The 22,786-nt window shown below is 41.2% G+C and overlaps 1 long non-coding RNA gene across 1 annotated transcript; it reads right to left on the reverse strand.

The window, feature by feature from the left end:
- Positions 1-3,016: 3,016 nt before the first annotated feature.
- Positions 3,017-15,594, reverse strand: LOC310675420. The gene is made up of 3 exons (XR_014510132.1): positions 14,849-15,594; positions 14,435-14,576; positions 3,017-3,151 (listed from the first exon to the last, which is right to left on the reverse strand). It is a non-coding gene; the product is annotated as an uncharacterized lncRNA (long non-coding RNA).
- Between the last annotated feature and the right edge of the window lie 7,192 nt (positions 15,595-22,786).

A 22,786-nucleotide genomic window follows, 5' to 3' on the forward strand; every position in this document is an offset into this window, starting at 1 on the left:
AAACGCGCAACCTGCAGCGTTCGCAACCTGAGGTATGACTGTACCAACATAATTCAAAACCTGGATTCCCACACATTTTCTTCAGGCACCCACCACATAATATGCAAGAGTGCCAACTGGAAAATGTGGAGCTAGCTGCTGCCCCAGATTTGAGATCACGTGTGCCAGCAGCACTTCTGAAGAGTTACCCAGTTCATTGTGTGAAGGCTGCCCAATCTGGTTGTAGGAACTCTGATTGCTAGGTTCCGATCCCTGTGTTGAAACCCTTTTCCAATGATGAACCAGCCCCTCTTCAGGCTCACACATTGTCTTGGGAGCACTATGTGCATGCATGACACCCCCCCAGCCCCACACATTCCCAGAGGCACCTTTGTGCGTTCTGTAGTGAATGCCCGAAGCCTACCATTACCCATGTTTTGGCCGTTGGGTCCAAGCTACATTGCCCAAGACTTTCATAGGCATAAAGAATTATGTCTTTATATCTGGTATGCATACAGCTGAGCCAGTCCATGGCCCTTTGAATATTTAACTGGGATAAAAACATAAACCTTATTGGATCAGACTAAATATCCATCAGTTCTAGCATTCCCCTCACCTAATAGCCAGACAGATGCCTCTGCACATGAAGGTACCATTTCTGTGGTTTGTCCCCAGCGTCTGACATTCAGAGGTATACTAACTTTAAACATGGAGTTTTTTTCTAGCTAACATGGCCAAGCTGTGCTTAAGCATTGCATGTGCAAGAGGGATAGTCTTAGAGGCTGACCTAACAATCTGAATGATCTCCAGCTGCAAGTAAGGACTAAAAGTTTGACCTGCATAGAGTCATCAGACATTTACAAGAAGAAAACAGTATTTGGCTTAATTGAGTGGGAAGTCGTTCCTTGGGAGCCGTTTACTTGCTTAATGACAATTCAGAACCATTACTATACATAAGATTAATATAACTTGTGGGAGAGTTTAAGAAGGTAGTTCAAATATGGCAAAAAATATTCACTGCATAGGGCAGACAACAAATGTTTCAGTTACATCATTCTGCATCCCTTTCTGGATAGCATCTCGTCATGAGCTGCTCCCTTGCTCAGACCCCAAAAGGTTGCAGCCACACCATTAGAGAAGCAAAGGGACCTCAGTCACTGCACATGAAGGACCTGCAGAGCACACATGCCTTTGGCTATGCAAAATTGTATTTAGTCAAGACCACTGAATAGTTTGCTAGCTGAGGGAGCTGGCTGGCTGGCTTTCGATGGCTCTTGATGGCTGATAGTGACTATTTACTGAAGCTACCCTGGTTGGGTAGGAGATGAAGGAGAACTGAGCAATTGGAATTTAGACAAAATAGGGTGACTTTCTGAAGCTCAGTTCAAAGGTTTCCAGCTTTGGGGGACTGGGTGTCTTTTACTTTTGATGAACTGATCCTGATGCATTGAAAGATGCTTTTACTCCTAATGTTTGATTGCTCTCCTATGCTCAGTTTGTATCTTTGAAAGTAAATAGATATAACAGAAGCATAAAAGGACCCAGTACTTACTCCTCTCTAGAGAACCGTCCTATAAATAGCTGTCATGAACCTTCCTACTGCTTGGAAAAGGGGGACTCTGTTAAATGCTGCAATACATTACTCAAGAAAACTCCAGTAGAACACAAGCCAACACTTTTGACAACTGCAAAAAAAATATTTTAAGCTATATGCATTTTTCCCCTGGCTCCACTGGAGTCTTTAACTATCACCAGCTGCAATTAATTCCCCATCTATTTTGGATCCAAGATGCAAGTAGGTAAAACCACACAATACAGCCTTCAGCAAGCACTCCTTTACTTACATTCTCCCTCTCCAAAACCACAGTAGAATAAATTTGCCAAACCATTGCTATCTAGAAGACCTTTGCACAATCATATATAAGATGAGTGTTGTTGTTGTTACAGTTGTCTGGTAAGAAGTCAGGCAGTTATCAAGTGATGATTGCCTATAGGTGTCAAAGTCTTTACTAAGCTTTATAGTTTCAATGATACAGGTTGCCTGTAAACAGATGGAAATCTGAGATGTTAATGATCTCATATGCTATAACTGAGGCAATGTTTTGATGACTGATAGCTCCTTCAAATTGTCCTTGCTTGCTTTTTCTAATATAAAGCTTTTAAGATATATATAAATATAAAATCTCAGTCAAATGCTGATTCTATGACAGTTTCTGCAGAAGCAGCAATATTTTAAATATGTGGTTAAGGTCTAGCAGCTCCCAAAATACCATAAGCCTAAAATAATCATCCCATTCCAGTTTATTATAAAGTGATACAATATGGCTTGGTTCTTCTAGTACAGAGAGGGAAAATCATACTTATTTCTTAATGCACAGCATATCCCTCTTGTAGGATTATATCCAAGACAATGGGCCTACTCCGAGAAACACTGGCTGTCACCTATAATTTTTCATAACTATTTTAATAAATGTCAATTTCCTGCCTTTTCCTTGGAACAACCTGACACTAACTGTAGAATATCTAAATGTTTGGTTTCACATTCCTCTCCCTGTTTTGTATTTAGTAGAAGTTGAAGAGTATTTTTAAAGGTTTAGAAGAGTTCACCAAAATATTTTGCAATATGGTGAAACAGAAATTGGCTGAAACAAACTTATCCCATTAGGAAATACTTCCTTGGTTGATGCTGAGAGCTTAAAGGGCTTTTTATACCGAAACATTAGAACTAAATGTGCCAAGAATCCATTATTTAAATCTTTTATATCTCCTGAAATATCTCTTGCAAGCCAGGTACAATATCAGTGTTGAAAACAGCTTTTTCCTCAATTCTGACATAACCATTTAAGCATTTTTAAAGTATTTTTTATATTTCCTTTGTCACATATGCCATCTATTCTGTATAATGCAAAAAAAGTCTTCTGCTTGGAATTCCACTGCAAGACCCTTGTGAAAGGAGATAATAAGCAATGCAGTGCATATTGCCCAGTTTTTATCTGCATGTAGAAAATGGTGAAATGTTTCTGGAAAATACTTTATGTGAATGTTTACCTTTTAAAAAAATCCTGCTAAATGCTGCCGACTCCTCTGGCTTGAGGGGCACCCCACACACCTGACTGATGCTTCTTTCACCCTCCTGGAGTATTTGCTTACATAATCCCAGCCAATCTGGAATCTTATAGGAAAACGAGGTGCCAAAGTCATCATTTTATAAAGCCAATCTGATTTGGCAACACTATGTTGTTGCTGAGAGTTAGTGAAATCAATTATAACTGAGAGCAAGAGAAGGGAAAATAAACAAATAGGCACAAATATATTTTCCAAGGTTGTGAAAAGTTGAATAGTGGCAGAACAACTGAATCATTAAAATAGCAGAGCTGGACATAAATTTGGAACAAAATATGAGACAATTCAGACTCAACTCAATGGAGTTATGCAGGCACTAGAAATTTGTCCTTGCAGTTTCTGAACCGTGTTTTACTCTATCTCTCTACACACACACACACACCATTGTCTATTAAGTACTATTGGAAGCTGTCTCTGAATTAAAGCAAACATATACAAAAGACAGAAGTGCCTGGCGTGCTCTGGTCCATGGGGTCACGAAGAGTCGGACACGACTGAACGACTAAACAACAACAACATACAAAAGCTCAAGCAACAGTCTCTCATTTCTGATGCTGAGGTGGCGGCCTTTGCAGTTCAGGTAGATGGTGATATATGAAATAAAAATGACAATTCAGTGATATCTAGGATTTGGCATTGAATGAAGTTATTGTGTTATATTATATGCAGTAGAGGCCATAAGCATTTGAGCATGTGCCTCTGTAGCAAGCACTCTTCCTTTGTTGGGGCTTTTGAGTTTATTAGAAATCCCTGTAAACCCACAATAGCAAGTGGATGGACAAGCATGTCATAGAAATTGCTTAACAAAGAAAGAAAGGAGCTCTTTAACAGTGGCACTAGAAGAAACATGTAATGGTTTCCAGTCTGGTGTCCTTGTGCTGTTACACCAGGGGAGTATTATCCTGTTCCTTTTTTTTGAAAAGCTTATAAATGGAGAACTATGTATTATTGACTTGATGTTGATGTGTTTGGTTTCTCTTTTATTTTATTTTTTATAAAAGGGATAAAATAAACTGCACCATCAGTGTAAATCTAATCTAATGATGTGTCCTGCCCAAGTTTTACTACTAATGAAGCAGGAAAGGAAAACAAGTGAGTCGTGTTAGAGACACCATCACCTCTCCGCTGCCTGCAAGCCTCTCAAGAGTGCATCCGCTCTGGGGTCTTCACACTCAGCCTTAGCCTGTGGACAAAATTTGCCACCCCTAACATTTGCTTTGTGCAGTGGGCACCTCACTTTGCGTCAGGGCCGGCCATGGATCTAATGGTGTGTTCACAAACATCTTAGCGGTTCATTGAGAAAGGTCTCTCAGACAATCAGCTAACAGTGCAACTTTTGTGACAGAAATGAGAGGTCAGTGTGGTAGGACTGAAGGGGACTGTGATTTATGGAGGGCTGTGGATGCCACCAGCTCCTGGCAGCAAGCCAAGGGGATCAGAGGCAAGAGGGGAAGGAAAAGCAGGAAAGCTGAACAAGGATGTTATAGGAAGCTGAGTGAGAGGGAGCTCAGGAGATGGCTGGCTAAAGCAGAGGCTGATGAATGAAAGCTGGGCTGAAGTGGGGCTAAAATGCCTCCTAAAGCAGGGGCGTAGACAGGACTTTGTGGGGGGCAGGCTTTTGTTAGGGGGAAGCAGAACCTCAGATTTTTATTGATTTTTATTTATTGGGGGGCAGCTGCCCCCCTGCCCCTCCTTGGCTACACCCATGTCCCAAAGATTGAGTCAGGCCTTTCTGAGGGTCTCCTACCTTAATACAAGGTGGATAATTGGTTCTTTCCCCTCTTTTGTTTTCTTTTATAAAAAAGTGTTACCTCTGTTTCATGCAGTGACTTAGAGTCCTGCAACAACTCAACCACATTCTAGGCTGGAAGAGAGAGCACGTCTACAACACGCTCCATTCATTTAAAGCACCCCTTCCTTCCTGCCCCCCCCCCAAAAAACTTCTGGGAATTGTAGTTTGTTAAGAGTGTTCTGTGAGGGATAACTACAGTTCTGAAGTTTCTTTGGTGGAGGCAGATGTGCTATAAATGTATGGTGTGTATGCAGCCTTGGTAAACGAGACAAGGGAATTATATACTTCTACAGTTCCAGAATTGTAGACATTTTCTGAAATTGATTCCAGACTGAAAGAGGCACTATTATTGATTGATTGATTGATTGATTGATTTATAGAGAGAGTGTGTGTGTTTTCATCTTGTATTTTTATGCTGCCAACTGTCCAGCGATCCATGGATGAAGGGCAGCATACAAATTAATTAAATAAATAAATAGTAATGATTGGATCCCACTATGCTCAAGTTTTATGTGAGCCACTAATTATGAGCTTCCTTCACATAATATCCCTTTTTTCAGAGTTCCACACTGACTTATCGTGTTCAATGTCTTGCAATGCCAGTTGGGAATGCTAGCACAAGAGCAGCACAACCCCATCTCACCTAAAGATCTGTCCAGTCTGTGAGCCATGGGACTCAATGCACTGCCTCTAGACTCGCTGTTGGATCATGGTGGAGATATCAACAGCTGAAATAGATCCCAGATGCATGAGGGACCACCTTGTATTTAACCACTTAGCAGAGAACTAAAGCATGCAAGGAGGGCAATTTGTGAACAAGTGAAGAGTGTGAATTTTATGGGAATGCTTTTTGTAGACACTTTTCCATCTGGATGTTATCTCAGAGCTTGTTTTGAAAAACAGCAGCTCAGCTTGACCTTGATATGCTTGGATTTCCAAGTGTGATAATAAGCAAGACTTTAAAGGTGGGGAGGGGGGGATAAAGAGAAGATCTCCCTCCTCCGCCCCCTCCCCCCATGTTCTGCTGGCTTTCAAAATAGATACTGGGATTTAACACAGAAGGCAATGTGCTACATTTTCGTGGATTATTGACATTTGATCTATCCTGTTTTATTATCATATAAGAATATATTTTATAAATAAAGGTTAAAATAAGGAGAACAGTGCCTGTTTTTGAACTGTGTGGGTAAAGGTTTGTATAGACCCATCTTGTCTGGGAAGAAAGTCTTTAAATGTCTAGGAACACTAGAAGCTTTAAATCTCACATCTTCTTGTGGAGGGGGAAATCACTTTGGTAGGAGGTCTCAATCTCTGACAAGTTCTTGCGGCACTGGGGGTGGCACCCACAATTTTACCTGCCAGGTGGTGGATAGTTACCTCACACCAGATCACCCACTTGTTCCAATAGCATGTGAACTCCCCCCCCCCCGCCATTCCATCTTCCCTTGTTGTAAAGGTAAAGGTAAAGGACCCTTGACAGTTAAGTCCAGTCGCAGACAACTCTGGGGTTGCGGCACTCATCTTGCTTTACTGGCTGAGGGAGCCGGCCTTTGTCCACAGAAAGTTTTTCTGGGTCATGTGGCCAGCATGACTAAGCCACTTCTGGCAAACTAGAGCAGCGCACGGAAACGATATTTACCTTCCCACCAGAGCAGTACCTATTTATCTACTTGCACTTTTTGGTGTGCTTTCGAACTGCTAGGTTGGCAGGAGCTGGGACAGAGCAACGGGAGCTCACCCCGTTGCAGGGATTCAAACCGCCGACCTTCTGATCGGCAAGCCCAAGAGGCTCAGTGGTTTAGACCACAGTGCCACCTGCGTCCCTTGTTTGTAGTGAGGCCCAATGATGATGAAGTGGGTTTTTGGTTTTGATAACTCAAATGTTGGAGCTAGGAAATGGAATTGGGGGGGGGGGGAGGAAGGGTGGGTAGATCACTGTCAGTTTTTTATACTGGGAGTAGATCTCAGGGAGTTGGACATGCCTGCTATATACTACATTCATTTTTTTTCTTTTCAATGACTGTCATGCAAATGGTTGGTTCACACGTCATGCGTCATTGGCCACATTATCGAAAGCTTTCACCTTTCATTTTGCAGATTTAGCTCCAATATATTCCAGACAGGTTGACCAAGTTACCAACTGGATGGGCAGCTGCAAGTGCCATTCTCATCAAAAGCCACAAATACTGCTTGGCATGAAATAGATAAATCTGTGCATACACAGAAACACAAAAAGGACACAGAATTATTGTAACTCAAGAGGCATCTACTCAGTCCACAATTTCGCGATTTCTCTCTGGTTCTGTGTCAAACTCTTCAGCGTGCACTTTAATATTCACTTTCAGGACAAGAGCAAAAGAGCTCCCAGGTGGCACAAGCACATTGGGAGAGACCGTTTCCTGCAGATCAACTGTTCCTGCCAATGGTCACTTCACAGTTGTGATGGAATATTAATCTGGCATGATTCCCCCCCCCCCCATACTTAGAATCCGATATGGATGGAGGCAAAAGATTTGTATGGCAGGTGTGTCTGCAGATTCCATATCTGGTGTTTTGGCTACAGTTCTTTGTTACCTCTTGGCCAATGTTAACTGCAATGATCAGCAGTTATTTGTTATTTCAGCTGCTTATATGCTAGTTAAGCATCCAAGTTTCCAAGAAGTCTACATAGAAATTACCAAAAGCAGATAGCAGATAAAATCAATTAAAATTACAGTCATACCTTGGGTTACGAATGCTGCAAGTTGCTTGTTTTGGGGTTGTGGACCACGCCGAACATGGAAGTACCGGAACAGGTTACTTCCAGGTTTTGATGTTCGCACATGAGCAGAAGCACAAAATGATGTCATGCGCATGCGCATAAGCACTGAATTGCATCACGCGCATGCACAGACGCAGTGCTTCATGCTACGAATGCTGTGGGTTGCTAACGTGCCTCCCGCATGGATCACGTTCACAACTGGAGGTATGACTGTAATCCTAAAAACTGTCAGTAATAGAATCTTCTGAAAACCCTTTTACATAATTTTATTTGATTAATTCAGTAACTTGTAAAAATGAGAGAAGAACACATGATCAGAATATTCACAATGGGACGCTTTGGCTGGACTGTATTATTTCAGACAAGACGCAGAGGACTTCCATGTAAAATGCTTTTGATTTATTCATACTAATTCCATGGGTGATATCCAACTAAGTCATACTCAGAGTAGACCCACGGAAATTAATGAACTTAAGTATACTTATTTCAGAGGATCTACTCTGAGTATTACTATCATTGAATGTCACTCCATTTTTCTAAATAAAACACAGTGGCCAATGCAATAATTAACTAATTTTAAAAACCTTTACAATCTTAAAGTGACAGTTTAGAAACATAACATAAAGATAATGACCCTAAAATACTATTCTAAAAATTAGCAGCTGGAAATAGACAATTGAATTGTCATGGCAGCAAATGATCTCTGAGATGAGAGAGTCTTTATGTTCTGCTAGCGGCCACAAGGGAGAAGAAGCAGGCAACTCTCCTGAATGCAGAATTCTAGAACCTTGGTTGGGACTGCATGTAACCCTAATTGAAATCATGGCTCAGGGGGAAAGCGCTATTGTGCTGGCTCCCCAGTAGCAGATTGTGCTGTTTTGCTCCTCTGTTTAACTCCTTTGGTTCTTGTAGCTTAGCGTGGTTATGGCAGCTAAGTCAAGGTTTGGCTTAGCACATCATCCAAAAGAAGAATCATAGTTAAACTCTCTCCTCCTTAACCACAAGCTGTAGCCAACAGAAAATTTGGGCTTAGCTGCTGCACTACACTGAGCTAAAAGGACAGGAGAGGATCAAAGTGGGTATATGCTCCTCTCCAGGAGCTACACATGCACTTGGTCCTGGCAAGCCATAGTTCAGCTTACCCATGACAAACAAACCAGGCCACAGTTGCTTCTCAGGTGTAAACACAGAGCAGGACCCCTGAACCTGATCTAAGCGCTTATATGGACAGATGTGACCCTTTGTGTTCCCTGGGCCAAAGTCATTTAGGGCTCCAAGGCTAAATACCAACACCATGAATGGAGGTGAGAAATACATCTCAAAGGAGAAGCAGAAGGTGTGCTTGGAAGTCCCAGAGATAGAGATAGATAGATAGATAGATAGATAGATGATAGATAGATAGATAGATAGATAGAGGATAGATTAGATAGATAGATAGATAGATAGATAGATAGATAGATAGATAGATGATAGATAGATATAGATAGATGAGATAGATAGATGATAGATAGATAGATAGATAGATGATAGATAGATGATAGATAGATGATAGATAGATAGATGATAGATGATAGATGATAGATAGATAGATGATAGATAGCTAGAGAGAGAGAGAGAGAGAGAGAGAGAGAGAGAGAGATTATTCTTGGAAGGCAGTTCTGTGTGCCTCTATTACCCAGAACTCCTAATAACCTGAATATAGCCAGATCCAAAATAGTGTATTTTCCGCTGTGCTCTTCTGTAAGTTTGAAATCAATGCAACCTTCTCAAAGAAGTACTGCACATTCTCTATATCTTGGTTACTAAAACGTTTGGCTTTCCTGCAAGCCATTATGACAAGTCAGGCTAAACAATCTGGGTTGATAATCTAAAATATCTTCATGGCTGGAACAGTAATTTGTAGACTTGAAAACAAGAACTGAAATAACCTTGATAGATCAAAGGAAGTTCAACAACATTTTGACTTAATCACGAGCGAAAGTATTCACAGAGAGTTGCAGTGTACTGACACAGGGTGTGAATTGTGAAATAGAACTGACTTTAATTGTCAGCTTGTACACTGCAAACCACCCACCAAGTGTTAAAAGAAGGAAACAGAATTGATGATGAGCATTTACAGAATTTATGCTCTAACGATGTGTGATGAGATGAATGCAACTAAGGAAAGCCCAATGCTGTAAAGAAAAATATTGCATAGGAACCTGGAATGTAAGAACCATGAAGTTGGATGTGGTCAAAAATGAGATGGCAAGAATAAATATTGACATCCTGGGCATCAGTGAACTAAAATGGACGGGAATGGGCAAATTCAGTTCGGATGACCATCATATCTACTACTGTGGGCAAGAAACCCGCAAAAGAAATGGAGTGGCTCTCATAGTCAACAAAAGAGTGGTGAAAGCTGTACTGGGATGCAATCTCAAAAATGATAGAATGATCTCGATACGAATCCAAGGCAGACCTTTTAACATCACAGTAATCCAAGTTTATGCACCAACTACTGGTGCTGAAGAAACTGAAATTGACCAATTCTATGAAGACTTAAAGACCTTATTGAAGTGACACCAAAGAAGAATGTTCTTCTCATTATAGAGGATTAGAATGCTAAAGTAGGGAATCAAGAGATAAAAGGAACAACTGGCAAGTTTGGCCTTGGAGAGCAAAACGAAGCAGGGCAAAGGCTAATAGAGTTCTGTCAAGAGAACAAGCTGGTCATCACAAACACGCTTTTCCAACCACACAAGAGACGACTCTACACGTGGACATCACCAGATGGGCAGCATCGAAATCAGATTGATTATATTCTCTGCAGCCAAAGATGGAGAAGCTCTATACAGTCAGCAAAAACAAGACCTGGAGCTGACTGTGGCTCAGATCATCAGCTTCTTATAGCAAAATTCAAGCTTAAACTGAAGAAAGTAGGAAAAACCACTGGGCCGGTAAGATACAATCTAAATCAAATCCCTTACGAATACACAGTGGAAGTGAGGAACAGGTTTAAGGATTTAGATTTGCTGGACAGAGTGCCTGAAGAACTATGGATGGAGGCTCGAAACATTATACAGGAGGCAGCAAGGAAAACCATCCCAATGAAAAGGAAATGCAAGAAAGCAAAGTGGCTGTCCAATGAGGCCTTACAAATAGCGGGGGAGAGAAGGCAAGCGAAATGCGAGGGAGATAGAGCAAGATACAGGAAATTGAATGCAGAATTCCAAAAAATAGCAAGGAGAGACAAGAAGGCCTTCTTAAACGAGCAATGCAAAGAAATAGAGGAAAACAACAGAATGGGAAGAACCAGAGATCTGTTCAAGAAAATTGGAGATATGAAAGGAACGTTTCGTTCAAAGATTACCATAATAAAGGACAAAAGTGGTAAGGACCTAACAGAAGCAGAAGACATCAAGAAGAGGTGGCAAGAATACACAGAGGAATTATACCAGAAAGATATGGATGTCTCGTACACCCCAGGTAGTGTGGTTGCTGACTTTGAGCCAGACATCCTGGAGAGTGAAGTCAAATGGGCCTTAGAAAGCACTGCTAATAACAAGGCCAGTGGAAGTGATGACATTCCAGCTGAACTATTAAAAAAATTAAAAGATGGTGCTGTTAAGGTGCTACACTCAATATGCCAGCAAGTTTCGAAAACTCAGCAGTGGCCAGAAGATTGGAGAAGGTCAGTCTACATCCCAATCCCAAAGAAGGGCAGTGCTAAAGAATGCTCCAACTACCGCACAATTGCACTCATTTCACACGCCAGCAAGGTTATGCTTAAAATTCTACAAGGAAGGCTCAAGCAGTATGTGGACCGAGAACTCCCAGAAGTGCAAGCTGGGTTTAGAAGAGGCAAAGGAACCAGAGACCAAATTGCAAACATGCGCTGGATTATGGAGAAAGCTAGAGAGTTCCAGAAAGACATCTACTTCTGCTTCATTGACTATGTCGACCACAACAAACTATGGCAAGTTCTTAAAGGAATGGGAGTGCCTGATCACCTCATCTGTCTCCTGAGAAATCTCTATGTGGGACAAGAAGCTACAGTTAGAACTGGATATGGAACAACTAATTGGTTCAAAATTGGGAAAGGAGTACGACAAGGCTGTATTTTGCCTCCCTGTTTATTTAACTTATATGCAGAATTCATCATGCGAAAGGCTGGGCTGGATGAATCCCAAGCCGGAATTAAGATTGCTGGAAGAAATATCAACAACCTCAGATATGCAGATATGCACAACCTTGATGGCAGAAAGTGAGGAGGAATTAAAGAACCTTTTATTGAGGGTGAAAGAGGAGAGCGCAAAATATGGTCTGAAGCTCAACATAAAAAAAAACGAACATCATGGCCGCTGGTCCCATCACCTCCTGGCAAATAGAAGGGGAAGAAATGGAGGCAGTGAGAGATTTTACTTTCTTAGGCTCCATGATCACTGCAGATGGTGACAGCAGCCACGAAATTAAGAGACGCCTGCTTCTTGGGAGGAAAGCAATGACAAACCTAGACAGCATCTTAAAAAGTAGAGACATCACCTTGCCAACAAAGGTCCGTATAGTAAAAGCTATGGTTTTCCCAGTAGTGATGTATGGAAGTGAGAGCTGGACCATCAAGAAGGCTGATCGCCGAAGAATTGATGCTTTTGAATTATGGTGCTGGAGGAGACTCTTGACAGTCCCATGGACTGCAAGAAGATCAAACCTATCCATTCTTAAGGAAATCAGCCCTGAGTGCTCACTGGAAGGACAGATTGTGAAGCTGAGGCTCCAATACTTTGGCCACCTCATGAGAAGAGAAGACTCCCTGGAAAAGACCCTGATGTTGGGAAAGATGGAGGGCACAAGGAGAAGGGGACGACAGAGGACGAGGTGGCTGGATAGTGTCTTCGAAGCTACAAACATGAGTCTGACCAAACTGCGGGAGGCAGTGGAAGACAGAAGTGCCTGGTGTGCTCTGGTCCATGGGGTCACGAAGAGTTGGACACGACTAAACAACAACAACAATCTAATTCGGAAGGAATATTATAGTTGAATGTAAACATGATCTACAATTAGTAAGCATTCTTTGTCATCTCCAGTGATATGCGTCTTAACAGTGAGACCTCACTGCAGCCAGTGCAATTGCCTAGTTCACCACACATTGTGTTCTGTAAGAATTTGCCCTACTTCGTTCTTCAGAGTAATGGCAGCTGCCACTAATGGGGTGAGGGGAAAGAGACTTTGTGCTGGTCATCAGGCCGTGGCATTTTCCACCTGCCTTGCTCCACCTTGCAGCCCTAGCTAGGAACACTTCCCAGATCATGACTTCAAGAACAGCAGAAGCAGCTGGAAAGATAGAAGAGTTCAGGGATATCTTTGGGGGCGGGGGAGGGATAATAAATTTATAAGTTGTGTGTCTTTGTTTCTCAGTTTGATCCTTTTACATGGGTTTGCATGTATTGTGGTATTTTATGCATTGTGACTCACTGTTATTTTCATTTATTATAGTTTAGTAATTATTTATTGTACAGTAATTGCTAATTGTCTGTTTAATTATTAATTATTAATATTTAATTTTATTGTGTACTATTATACTGTAATGGATTGTTGAATATACCTTTATTTGATATCAGTTGTTTATTTTAAAGTAATTTTTTAATTAGGACTTTTTTGTATTGGATCAGATTGTTATAACATATGTGATCTCTGTTGTGTATTTTGTTTATTGTTTCTTCAGCTTGTAAACAGCCTTGTGCATAGTAATATGGAAAGGTGGTATACAAATTAAAAGTAAAATGAAAATGAAACAAAAAAGGGATAGATACAGCATAATGATTCTGGGAAATGAGTTAAGTTGAACTAGGCTTAGTTCAAGGGAGGAAACTGTTTTCCTGTTTGTTGGCTTTTTGCACTGTCCAAACCACCCATGAAGGCACAGAGGAAGGCAGTGAATAACACACAAGACCCAAGTGTGGCTGAAACAGGCCACAACCAAAAGGCTATCTGACTTTTAGAAGACATCTGAAGCCAGCCCTGTTTAGGGAAGTTTTTAATGACTGCTGTTTTAATGTATTGTCAATATTTTGTTGGAAGATGCCCAGAGTGGCTGGGGAAACCCAGCAAGATGGGTGGGGTATAAATAATAAATTATTATTATTATTGACTACAATGAGGTAAGTGGGGTTTGTTGTGTATTAATCCACACAGAATATTAAGTGATTCCATACCCTACAATTTTTTTTTGCAATAACATGCTAGAATAATAATAATAATAATAATAATAATAATATTTATACCCCACCCATCTGGCTGGACTTCCCCAGCCACTCTGGGTTGCTTCCAACAAAATATTAAAATACAGTAATCCATCAAACATTAAAAGCTTCCCTAAACTATTTCTATTTCTCATGTTACCATTTCTTAGACAGGAAGCACTTACAGGAATAGCTTTGTGTTCGTAATTTGCCATGGTAATCTGGACCAGTCCACAGACTGGTGTGAAGTTTGAGTCAGTGGTCCTGGGTCTCAGTTGGAACTGTCAATGCATACAGCAGTCACAACAGTTACTTTCAGGTGTCAGTGGGTATGGATATATTTTCAAGTATAAAAATATGTTCTTATCAGGTATGGATGGCAGGACCACATGGGTCACTTTAACAAAGGCAAACGTTGTAGCTGTTTGAACTTTCCAGAGGCACTAGGTGCCCAGCAGGACACAAAAGCAGGCCATGGACTTAAATGGGAGGGCAGATTGCCTTGAGAGTGTGGTATGATGGAAAAGAACTGAAGAATAAGGCCTGATTTCTATTGACCTGAGTGGGTTTTGAACAGAAAACCCAGGGGTGATAGGTTAACTGTCTCACTAGCAAGCCTTTGAAACCTCCAGTCCTCCTGGCAGACTATTTTTCCACTGCTCTGCTGCAATCTTCCTCCTACATACATTTTTATATCTCCCTGGAGACAACATTGAAATAAAGGTTGAAACGATCTTTCAAACTACTGTGACTTTAACCTTTCATCAGCCATCACAAATAAATCACCACTTTGAATTGACATGAAATAGATCCTGATCTTTTAAAGCCATTATAATACTGACCCTTAATATTTAATAAGTTAATTTTCTAAGTCTATTTTAAAATTAACTTTAGTGCCAGTCATGGCTGATCCCTGATTTGCTCCCTGTCACAGGCTGATACCTCTGTATTGTTAAGGTAAGCAAAACTTACTCAGTGAGTTGTAAGAGAGTCTCTTCCATTCAGCCCAACACTGAGGTTCTAAGACATTCCCTTCGAAAGTCCTTGAACTGCGTAGTTCTGTCCTTGAAACTGATAGATATTTGTCTCGTTTCTCATTTCCCAGTGGGCAGTATTACATAGTTGATTAGAAGGAAACAGAAGTAAGGACACATAGAGACAGAAAAGTACCATATAACATTAGGATATGTATTCCATACAGTGTTCTCAAGATGAGACAAATCCATATTTGACTTAGGCTGTAATCATGGGCACACTTGCTAGGAAGCCAACCCCACTGAACCCACAGGGGCTTCCTTCTGAGTAAGAAGGTAGGGAAGAAACCAAGAAGCTAGGGAAGAAAAACCCTACAATAATGTGGACACCAGTTGGTTGAAGAAGTCCATGCTGATAGATACTGAATGGTCCAAGATCAGAATGGAGCCATAACAAATAGGATTTCATAGTCCAATGCTATCCAACATCTCTGAACAAAAAACAAAGAGCAGGTGGCATATTTATCTATGTCACAGATGGTGTAGCCAGTTTTTGGGCTAAGCTAAAAACCCAAAAATAAGTGGAGGGGTTGGCTGTGAAACTTAGCAAGAACAAGAGAGGGGGAAACGGATGGGTAACTAAACTTAAAGGTGAAAAGAAAGTGAGCATAAGTCAAAGTACGATCTTGTAGGCAGAAGCCCAATGTCATCCTTTCCCAACCTGGTGCCCTCCAGGTGTTGTTGCAATGTTTATTAATTTCAGTGGGTCTACTCCAAGTAAAACTTGGTTGAATGCCACTCTCTCCGGCCTTTTAAATCTGTTCAGGACACGTTGTTGAAAAGTAAATGCATGCTATGTAGAGAGCAAAAGAAGCAACTTTCAGCAATGGGAAGGTGCTGGTGGGAACAAATCCTGAGCGTAAATTTTATAATTAAACATGCTCTCCCCCCATTTTCACCCACAAAATTTTGAGAAGTATGAAGATGTGATATAAAAAATACAAATAAAAGTAAAAAAGATTACAAAAGTGCACCATTATAGAGCCACAAAAATCAGCTGAGCGTTCTCTTGCTCTTTCTAAAGCTTCTCCTTTTGAGTTCCAAAGGGCATGAGCAGCTCACTGCTTCACTCAATGTTCCAATTTGCAATGAAGTTATGACAATGAATTCTAAGCAGCTTGACTAGTATTGTTAACCAAATAACAGCAACTCCACAAATGTCACAAATGTCTTTCTCTTTAATTGTTGCAGAATTCTTTGACTACCATTCTAAGAGATTCCTCCTGTCTTTTACATTAGACATAATTTAAATTTACAAACCAGCTTACATGTCATGGCTACTTAAAATGGCACCTGAAGACTGTTTGAAAGCCAGCAGCAACGCAGCATTTGCCTTTTAGGAGATCCGAAGGTGACTGAAGGAAAATAAGATAAGCGGATTCTAATACTATCATTTAGAACTTAATCTTCTATGAACATTCATTTTCGCAAAGGACCAGTAATAAGATAACAAGAACTGAAATATCTCCTTAAGTATGTCAGCTCTACACCTTGATAAAGATAATCAGAAATAATTTACAAGCGAATTTGCTTTGTAATGCTTCCTTCTATAATAATCCCTCATTTTATTCCATTGTCAGGACAATGACATCCTTCACTTACTACATCAGTGCCATACATCTAATGCAACAGAATTAAAGGGTGTCAGGCTAGGATTGTATGAAATGGCTAGGAGTAGCTCTTCAGAAGACACATTAAAGTAAAGTAATTGTTAGGTGTTGCATTTATCTGATCAAAATGTACCAAGGTAAAGTTTTTTGCTCTATCCCACCAAGGAAAAGAGGCAAACTGCATAGAAATAAGTTCTACTAATGAGGCTTACTCCCAAGTAAGTAGGTGGTATAGAATTGCAAGCTAAGTAACCTATGCTTAAAGTTCCATGGGAATAATACTGATCTTTTAAAACACTATTCCTGCCATAAGGACCTAACAGGACCCTCTGTGCGGAGTTATGTCTTATTCTCCATTGTTGGTGACAAGGCGTATGCTTCTTGCAGCATGTAGCTTTACCATGAGAAAAACTTACGGTTCCGTTTCTTGCAATGTGATGAACTTTGGATGAAAGGCTAGCACAGAGAGATTCATAGGCACCATCTCCCCAGTGCCCTGGGTGCCCAGGCTCCACAAATTTTTTGTTGTGAGTGCCCGGCCTCCCCGCCCCCCGCTGTGGCTGCATGTTGTAGCTGCATACCACCTTCACAGCTTCCTCCACACACCACCCGCTGCGGCTGGCCACCACCACCTCTGCAGCCTCTGCCATCCACTGTCCGTGAATCAGCGTGGGGATTCTGTTCGTTCAGGCTGCACCATTCCCCCCCCCCCGTGCCATTCCATTTCCCCCCTCCCTCACACACACTGTGACGGCGCCTCCTCCCTCCCTCCTCCTGGCTTCTCCTTGCCCTGCCTAGAGGAGGAAGGGGGCTGGGCTGAGCTGGCTGAGCACCATTTTAAGCAGCCCCTCTCTGGAGCCAGCCCTTTCATGCTGCTCATCTTCCCTCCTCCTCCTCCTCCGCCCTGGTGCTCCTGTGGGCCGGAGAGCGGAGCAGACGAGCTCGCTCTGCCTACCCAGAGAAGCAGCAGCAGCGCTGGTGGTGGCAGCCCCTGGGAAGGTAAGTGCAGTGGCTGGGGAGGAGGACTACTTGCCCCCCCCCCTTGCCTCTTATTCCAGCTCCTCCCCCCCCCCAGTGCAGCTTCTCTGTTTTTGGTTTTTTTTATAATATTTTTATTAAGATTTTCACATAAGAGAGGGAAAAAAAGATACAAAAATAAAAACAATTCAATTTTCATAATATTTCTTGCATTTGCTTATTTCCCGGACCTCCCCACACCTCCCCTCTCTGTATTCCAGTTCAATTATTTAATCAGCAAATCCCTTCCCTCTACCTTATCCTAATCTTAATCTTAGTATATTATACCTTTAGTTTTGTCGTCTATTAACCTTCCATTTTTCCATATTCCTTCACCACATTGTTACTAATAACCCTTTAACCTCAATCCAACATCATTCTAACATTCATTAATTTTATAGTATTTCTGTAAATAGTCTTTAAATTTCTTCCAGTCTTCCTCCCAGTGCAGCTTCTCTGGCCCACCACAAGGTCTGAGGGACAGTGGACCGGCCAGCGGCTAAATGTTTCTTGCTGACCCCTGCTTTATAACTTTGTTTCTTTAACTAGGATAGACTATGGCTTGGGAAGAGGAGACAGTTCTAGAAAAGTGGTTCTAATAAGTACAAGTCTAACCTTCAAATCTGAAATCATAATGGGTAAATCTCAAAGTATTATGAACTTTAAAGTGCACTAAAACTAGCTAAACCAATGGAGACATCCCAATTTGAAGGTGCTGTAATACAATTCAGGTTAGATAGTATGCTATATACTAGTTGGTCTCCTGGTAAGGAGAACTATCCATCCAGGAATTATACTGACAGTGTGCCAGTGCCTATCTCATCTGTTTGCAAGGAAACAGATTGCAGCTGCCTTTCAACATAGACTCCACAGAGTCCACCACATGCTGTGTTTTGTCTTGCTCTGAATAGCAAAAGCTGCATTGCCTAAAGGAACTTCAAGACCACCACATGGCACCTCAGAATGGAGGGTTATTCCAAAGCCCCCAAATTCATTTTAGAGCTTAAATGCATGAGCATTTCATTATCTTGTGTTTTAGCCTTTTTCAAAAAAGGAAAAACAAACCTCTCTATACTGTGAGAACCTTTGTTTTGGGCTTGCTGCTGCTGCTTTTATACAGTTATGGCACTGTCCTTGGGGACTCCTGAGAGGTACATTGGGCTCCATCTTTCTACTGTTGCCAACAAGTTGAAAGACTTTCATTTAGGAAGACTTTTGAGGGAGAGTTTGTGGGCAGATAGAGGCAGAGTTTGAATTTACAATTTTGCTCTTGTTACCTTGATATGTCATCTTATGTTATGTGCTTTGTGATATATAGCTTTAGCTATTTTGGACAGATTTGGCTACTAAGCTGTAGGACTGAATATACTGCCCTTTTAAAATCACAAAACATCAGCTCTGCTTAACAGCTTGTCTGTCATTAGTGAGGAGTAATGCCTGGCCACAGTTCATCGTAAGATAGCACACTGCAATCTATGTATTTTTATTTTTAAAAGAAAATTAAATGGTTAGGATTTAAATAATCTGTTTGTTGTGTTGCACTGGTAAACTTATCACTAGTTACTTAGCACACTAGATACTTAGCAATTTGGCAAGATTTCATCATAGATGAACAAGGTCAAGACTGTAAAGGATAAGAATTTCTGTCATTTTTGGTCTGTTTAAGAACCACATTATATATCTTTAAACACAGCTGAAATGAGCACGAAAAACACGTGCCTATATTGTTGCACTCCACCCCAATCGCTGAGCGGTGAGAGATCCCAGGGTCCGTGTTTCCTTTTGTGAATGAGGCACCGCGGAGAACGTGGTGTCTTTATGATAAATGGTTTATTTACACATATATACATCCTGAGCCTGCAATGGAGAGGTTCATAGCACCAACACCACAACAACAGGGTCTTGCTTCTCCCATAGCTGCAGCCTTTGATCCCAGCAGAAATCATCCATGGCTGTCTCTTTCTGCTTTTCAAACCTGCAGCTTTTGCCTCCAGCTTCTAATTCACATAAGTCGTCAGCTCTGGACTTTAGTCTTTCTAACTAGCAGACAGTTGGGGGAGGGAGGCCCACCCATTTGCCCTCTGGCACAGAGCCACTCCCTTTGTTCCTCTATGGATCATTGAGCCAGACTGGCCTGGCTAGTCCAGCAATCGAATCCAGACTGGATCCAGGAATAAAAAGGGTCTTAACTCCACAACTCACTCCAAACTCATGACACTCTGATATGCCTGGGCAAATATCAGTTGCTGTGGAGTGGCAGTTGGGGGTTGCAGAGACCCACGCAAGCATTTTAATCTGCTATATCTCAGTCATTTCTTAGCTGATATTTGACCAGCTTGTGGAGCTCAACATGCTCTTATCCCATACAATAAGTTCCAGAAAAGTTTTGACAAATCTTCTAGATTCTGTTAATGTTTAGAGCGTCTGAGCTTTAAAGTGGTAGGATGCAGTTGGATCTGTGAAGCTTATAGTGTGGTTCTTAAACTGGCCATTCCTGGCCGTGTTGAACATCATAGAAAGTCTTTACCTTTACAGTCTTAGCCCTGAGGATATCCATGTTCTTTTATGAGGAAAGCTTGCAACTAATCTGAAATTTTAGAATAATTAAATTGCTCTTTAAAAAATCAATTTACAACTGAACTTTATTGCTTGGCCCATTTGGAAAGTAGGTACTGATCATCCATCAATGTTATATGAAATCTCGGGTATAACCAGAAGGCAAAGGGGGGCGGGGGGAGCATAAGCATGCACAATTAATTAAGTGCAAGAGTGACCTCATTACATTGATGGAGTATAATGCAGCAACGTGAAAACAAAAGCAAATTCGTTTTGATTAAATATGCATTGATTTATGACATTGAGCACCCCAGGTTATATGACTTTTAATGCATATGACTTTCATCTGTAAAGTTAAAACATGATTTAGAAACCCAGAATGTTTTCTGCATTTCATTCAAACCAAAAATGACTTTCAAGAAACTCCTTAACATCACCTTCAGTATGAATGTATGACTCGCACAATTGTACTGGCTTATTACAATAGGGTTGCCATATTTCAAAAAGTGAAAATCTGGACACAAAAGTTGTTGACACTGCCGACATTTCCCCAGACAGTTTCCCAATTTTCACCCGGGCACTACTGACTACAGAATTCTTTGAATGAGGGATGAGTTACAGTAGCAAAAGCAAACCAATAGGAAAGCCAGTTCTGTGGGCCCATCCAGTGCCCTCCATGCAATGTGCAAAATAGACAGAATCATAGAGTTGGAAGGGATCACAAGGGCCATCTAGTCCAACCCCCTGCAGTGCAGGAATCTTTTTGCCCAACGTGGGGCTTGAGCCCACAACCCCTGAGATTAAGGGTCTCATGCTCTACTGACTGGCAAAAAGGCAGCTGTGCTGCAGGCACCCTATGGAAAGTTGGATATGTCTGCTTCCAGCCCACGTCAATCACACATCTTTTAAATTCAAAATTCCATTACATTACATTTCTCCAATAACCTCTACATTATTTTTACATTCCTCTCAAAATATGTCTGCACGAGCGCTTTCCTACCATCATGTGCTTCAGATATAGCGGCACTGCCTCATCCTCGCTTTTGGAGAATATGTCTGAACAGCTAAAAGGTGAAAATAAATGCAAGGGGAGCGGGGAGGCAGAATTCATTAAGCAGCACTACATAGATAAGTATATTATCCAGTCTTATTTAAGTAGTATGGTAATATCAGCAAGTGCAGATACTGACAAGAATATAAAGAATGTGTAGAGGAGGGGCCTGGGCATTAAGGCAGGCAGCGTCTAAGAGAATTTGCAAGGATCAAATCACTGTAAATAAAATGCAAGCGTAGATGTCGTCCTCAGCTTTTTCATTCCAAAATATGTAATTATATATTTTAATACATATTTAAATGTGTCTTTTCTCTCAAAACGGGTATTTAAATCTGCAAGAAATGCAACATTTGAAGAAGTATGAAATCAGTATTTTGCAAAGATCGAATTCCTCAAAGCTTCCTAGGGCAGCCTAAAGAGGCTTGTGACTTTCCTTGGCTTCCTCTCCCTGACCAAGTCCATTCTTATCCTGCCTGCCTAGACCACACTACAGCTAACAAGCTACGGCTCCTGCTGTGGATGAACCGTGTTATATTTTCAGTGGGAAAACTAGCAGATTTTTTAAGGCTGCTGCTTTAAAACACACATACAGAGTTATAATTTGCTCGCCATTGCAGAGTTTATGCTTGAGAAAACGGCCCTGGCAGGGACAACATAATTAAAGTATCTCACTTTTAGAGAACAAATTCTGGAGGATTTTTGCCCCACCAACCCCAGGGTTAATATTAGTTTACCTCAGACAAAGCATTCTGGAAACTAGAGTATCTGAAATTACACTGAATTATTTAATTGTGTGGACAGCAAGTTGTTAGTATCATTCTTAGGAAGATCACGTTTCTACATTGACTTTGTTGTTCTATCCCTGGCATGAACAGAAACAATAACCGAGCTAATAAAGCAGTAGGTCAAGTTGCATGGGATTGAAATCCTGATGAGGCCAATGACCTGGTTATGCTACAAATTCTGTCTCTCTCCCTCCCTCTCTCACCATCTTGTTTTTAAATAGCACAAACCTGCCCATCTCTGCTATCACAAATGCACACTCATTGATTAAGACAGAGCTTTCCATAGCTCGATCTTCTGGGAATATATATTTTTTTAATCTATTTTTGTTCTTGGTGTTCTAGCTAATTCAGATATCAATAGTTTCTGATCGTTAATTACAAGAAGAACAATAAGGGTCTCCTTGGGGGAAATCATTCTTTTCAAAGCTGAAAACAGCCTTGTTTGTTTATTGCTCTATACTTGCTGGATGCACAGACTGTAATGATACAGTTATCACTGCTGCGAGATGTAGTGCTCTCATGTCCTGAACAGAAACTTAAAAATAATAATTTATAAAGAGGAGTTTTATTTTGATTTGAGCAAGGAGCACAGCTGGCTCTGGTCAAGGACCCAGTCCTATGGAAGACAAGACCAATACAAGGAGCTTCCTGCAAATTTTTGTCTATGGGTGTGTTCCCCCCTGGTGTATTTCACTGCTCCCCCCACCCCTCCAACCCCCCCAGCTGTTCACAATAGCTTCATTAGTGTAAGATTTGTTTCTGTTTGTGTACACGCCAGGGGGCATTAATGAGGGGCAGGGAAGTTAAACTGTGCATAGCTGTCCACACCTTGTTGGGGATGAATTAGGAATGGC

The sequence above is a fragment of the Podarcis tiliguerta genome (assembly GCF_965153285.1).
Source record: "Podarcis tiliguerta genome assembly, chromosome: 4".
NCBI lineage: Eukaryota > Metazoa > Chordata > Lepidosauria > Squamata > Lacertidae > Podarcis > Podarcis tiliguerta.